The sequence below is a fragment of the Salvia hispanica genome, chromosome 6 (assembly GCF_023119035.1).
Source record: "Salvia hispanica cultivar TCC Black 2014 chromosome 6, UniMelb_Shisp_WGS_1.0, whole genome shotgun sequence".
NCBI lineage: Eukaryota > Viridiplantae > Streptophyta > Magnoliopsida > Lamiales > Lamiaceae > Salvia > Salvia hispanica.
The window spans coordinates 24,167,747-24,171,365 of NC_062970.1; the positions used below are offsets into that span (position 1 = coordinate 24,167,747).

Sequence of the window (3,619 nt, forward strand, 5' to 3'; positions counted from 1 at the left end):
CGACTCCTCTTCTCCAAAATTTCACCTTTGAACTCTCCATTTCAGTTTCACGCCATTTTCTCTTGATTCCTTCAATTTTCCTCTTTTACTCCATGTTTCTATTAACTGGCCAAGAACCATCCAAGTCTTCGGTGGACCTCAGCAGAAATCTCTCACCACGATAACATATCGAACCTCCTAGAAATCTTCGCGGCTATATAAACTCCCGTACCCATTCTTCATTTGTCAATCGAGAAAATCCGATCTATCTCTTTCTATCAAACACACTTTGAGAAGTTAATTCCCGAACAAATATTTATACTATCGATGGGCAATTAACTTTTTCGGAAGATATAACATTAGTTTGTCCACAATTTATCATGTTTCCCGCCAAAAACAACTTCACACAACTCTCACTTTATATATTGATAGACGTGCACACGCAAACAAATATCTACTCTCTTTGGTACTCATTAAATATCCCGTGTTTAATAGGTGGACTTTAAATAATTTTTTGACTTTGTAAATATTGATGGAAATAAGTCCTACTTTAATATATTGATTTTATAATAAAATATGTGCGAATGTGACATTTATCAAGGTTCATCTAAATAAAAAAATATGAAACATTTAATAGTGACCAGAAGGAGTACATATTTTCAGTCGTCGGTTTTATCATGCGTTTGGAACCACCATTGGATCAAAGACTAATTGATATATACATGACTCAAGTACATATTTGGCGCTAATGAGGCGTTAAAAAAAAAATACTCCCTCCGTCTCAGAAAAATATGCTAAATTCTTTTTCCACCGGTCCCATAAAAATAGTCTATATCCGTTTATGAAAATCTTTTTCTTCTTTTTTATTTCAGTTTTTACTTTATCATTTATTGGTCCCACCATCCACAACATTATTTCAGCTAGTTTTTCTCATTATTTATTACTTTACCAATTACGCATTAAACACTCGTGCCATCTCCCATAAGCTTATTTCTATGGGATGGAGGGAGGCAATGACGGACCCAGGTGGGGTCGACCGGCCCCACCGTCGCCCGCCGAGAGATGCCGGAAACTCCATTGATGGACCTCCGAGATCCGGGCAACTCCACCTTCGACCCCACGAATCTCCGCCGTAAATCTTTATTCTTTGCGGGAAATGAAAAGGATAGAGAATAACAGTGAAATATTAGACGAGAGAGATGGAGATGAAGAGTGAGGGATCGCCGACTTGCCGCCTGTGGAAAGAATCAATGGATAAGAAGATCTAATTTTTACATTTGTATGAAATGGGCTTGGGCCTACTACTTTATCTAAAAAGTGATGAGAGTTAGTAATAGATTAATTAAGAATAATTATAATTATAATGTTCATTTGATAATTTTATTATATGCATTATTAAATTTTTATTTAAAATTATTGATAAACATCAATAAGATTAGTTTAAAATAGTTAAATTGAACTTCAATAACATATTTTTAAGTTAGAAAATAAACTATTTAAATTATAAATATTTAAAAAAAATAATTATTTAAATATTATACTTATTACTATTTTCTATTATATTCGACCCCACGAGTTTTAACTCCTGGGTCCGTCATTGGAGGGAGGAGTGGGTAGGAGGGAGTAATACTCCCTCCATCTCATCATGATGAAAAAATGTATAAACAATGACCGGGCTGATAGGTAATACTACTCCCCTCGTCCGTGAAAAATATGAACATTTGATTCGATATGAGTTTTAATGTATAATTGGTATAGTAAGAGAGAGACATCAAGAGTAGTGTAAGTAGTGTTAGTCGAGAGTTGGCTACACATCTTTAGTCTGTAAAATGATGTGCATGGGTAATATGTTGTTTAACTATTTCAACATTAGAAAGTTAAATACTTTTCGAGGACAGACTAATAAGGAAATACTCCCTCTGTGTCCAAAAAATAGACAAACTTATATATCGCACATGTTTTAATGTGTAATTGGTAAAGTAAGAGAGAGATGAAGTAAAAAAGAAAGAGGGAACATGTAGTGAAAGTAGTGTTATTGGATTGTGGAGTCCATATTATAGTGGTGTGTAATTAGTTAAAAACTTCTATATTTGGACTTGGTCTAATTTTGGGGACGACCCAAAATAGTAAAACTAGTCTATTTTTTTAGGATGGATGTAGTAGTTCATACTTTTCAGGAATGTAGATCTTAGTTTCTTGATAATGTAAATAATCGTAATAATAAAAAAATGCATTCAAAATAAAGACATTCACTATTTATAAGATCGTAAAAACCCAAGGGACCCAATAAGAAATAAAACAAAACCTAGGAAATTTAAAATAAATTGAAAAAAACGGTAAATTGTTTGTTTCACACCTTAAACGAAGTCATTTCGATTTGAGTTCACAAAAATAAGCTTGATTCGCAAACACCACGCGAGTTTTAAATCATTCCAACACAAAAAACCTTTTCGGCTTGTTTTCATCGTCTACCGCTCTAACCACATCACATCATATGTGATTTGTATTCATTTTTGAGAAGTCTCACCAGACTGGGACAATTCCTTCATGCTTTCATTTACTTAATTATCTTTTCAATGCTCAAATTGTTTACAACATAATTTGATGATTTATCATAATAATTCAGAAATAAACGGGATTTGAGGGTGAGGTTGTAGATGCTCAAACCACACACACTTGTAAAAAGCTAACTTGAGAAACGTCAATACAAAGATAAAAAGATAGTCAAGACATAATCCTGTGAGGACCATTAACCCCACAGCAAAAGCCTTTCACACAAACTACACTAATATTTTTCAGAAAATGTTGATTTCAGCGGCATTTGTATGTATGAACTAAGCTCTCTCGGTCCAGTGCCTGCTTGCGGCGGCGGCGGCGGCGGCAGCGCGTCTTTGCCAAGATTACTCGATTCTGAGTGATGAGCTATCCCGATGGAAATGGAATTGCAAATGCTATGCAATTTAAATAAAGTTTCTCCCTTGATACTCGGATTATCATCATGATCATCTGCAAAATCACAATTTGAAATTAACTTTTTAAGATATCATGTTTAAAATTCACTATCGTGCGTGTGTGTGTGAGAGAGAGAGAGGGGGAAGATATTAACTTAATATTCCATCGTCCAAGAATATGCACTTGGACACGAATTTTATTGCAAGATTAGTAGAGTATGAGAGAGATAAAAAGAAAAGTAATTAAAATATTATTAGTGGAGAACGAGTTTCACCACATTAGAGAGAAAATAGTTTCTAAAATAAAAAAGTGCATACTCTTGTGGGACGGACTGAAAAGGAAAGAGTACATACTCTTGTGGGATGGACGGAGTACTACAATGTTCGTTGCATATCCAGGAATATTTCTGGCCTGAACTCTAGCAAGAGCAAGAATTGTAGCTAGTGTTGCTACTTTTAAACAAAACATCATCAGAATTTTTTTTTCTGTTGGATACAAGGCTATAAAAGTAACTGAGGGTTCATATAGAGAGTGATAGATCACTGTAGTTCGTTAGTCAATTTTGTCTTAATTCATACAAAATATGTGGGTAGGTATGTATGGAGTGTTGAAAGTTATTTTAAGAATAAATAATGATTTTTTAAGATATTTAAATTTTAGTTACACTCCATTGGTTTGACCCTTTCTA

General features: G+C 34.0%; 1 long non-coding RNA gene across 1 annotated transcript; it reads right to left on the minus strand.

Moving 5' to 3' along the window:
• Positions 1-2,670: 2,670 nt before the first annotated feature.
• LOC125192220 lies at positions 2,671-3,413 on the minus strand. The gene is made up of 2 exons (XR_007171328.1): positions 3,285-3,413; positions 2,671-2,985 (listed from the first exon to the last, which is right to left on the minus strand). It is a non-coding gene; the product is annotated as an uncharacterized LOC125192220 (long non-coding RNA).
• Between the last annotated feature and the right edge of the window lie 206 nt (positions 3,414-3,619).